At 40.1% G+C, this 981-nt stretch overlaps 1 non-coding gene across 1 annotated transcript; it reads left to right on the forward strand.

Moving 5' to 3' along the window:
* Nucleotides 1-360: 360 nt before the first annotated feature.
* Nucleotides 361-432, forward strand: TRNAA-AGC. The gene has a single exon. It is a non-coding gene; the product is annotated as a tRNA-Ala (tRNA).
* The last annotated feature ends 549 nt before the right edge of the window (nucleotides 433-981 follow it).

Raw genomic sequence — 981 nt, forward strand, 5'->3', positions numbered from 1 at the left:
ACTTAGATGAAACCTGTACCCTCCCCAGTCCAAATAAAAAAATATACAATTCAGTATAACTATGCCCAGACTTCTGTTGGGAGAAGTTTGCACACTAATGTTTTACATAAAGGCCACCAGGTCTATTAACATCCTGAGTGCTTAAAGGAGTGGAGTTGTGGGAAGCAGGTAATAGGCGAGAGCTTTCTCTCTCCAACCTTCCGAACAACTACCCCTCCCAGCAAACCTCAAATCTCAGGTTTTCGGCCCCCTTTAGTCTGCTCCCAGAAACCTCAGATGGTTTCTGCTCCCCACTTTAGAGCCTCCAGACTTTCTCCAAGTCCTTCCCCACTATCAAAATGTACCTATCTGGGGGTGGGGGGAGGTATAGCTCAGTGGTAGAGTGCATGCTTAGCATGCATGAGGTACTGGGTTCAATCCCCAGTACCTCCATTAAAAAAAAACAAACAAATCTAATTACCTACCCCGCCAAATATTTTTTTAAAGAACATACCTATCTGTTCCCTCAAGTCCTTACTCTTTATTTAATGTCAGTGATAGCATTCGGGGTTAAAGCATACTCATATTTTGATGATTTTGTTTCCTATGAACTCCAGATAAGAGTTTCAAAGGATGCATTATGAAGGATATTAAATCAACAAATATTGTTGAGGGCTCAGTGTGTACCCAGCATTGTGCTAGATCCTATAACACTGTACCAAGGAACAGAAGAACTGACAGAATGGGTCTATCCAGACTACTACCCAGTTGCTAACATCAGCAACAAAGAATGTGCTCTGGAAAAAACAGAGGTGGGACATTCACACAACCTTTCTGGCAGAAAATTTAGCCAAACATAGCAAAAGTTATAAAATTTTACATAATCCTTGACCCAGTAACATTGCTCCTAAGAATTTTTACTAAGGAAATAATCAGAGATAAAGACAAAGATGCAAGCACAATGAAGTGTATTGCAGGATTGATTATTTATAATACCAAAAA

The sequence above is a fragment of the Camelus ferus genome, chromosome X (assembly GCF_009834535.1).
Source record: "Camelus ferus isolate YT-003-E chromosome X, BCGSAC_Cfer_1.0, whole genome shotgun sequence".
NCBI classification, from domain to species: Eukaryota; Metazoa; Chordata; class Mammalia; order Artiodactyla; family Camelidae; genus Camelus; species Camelus ferus.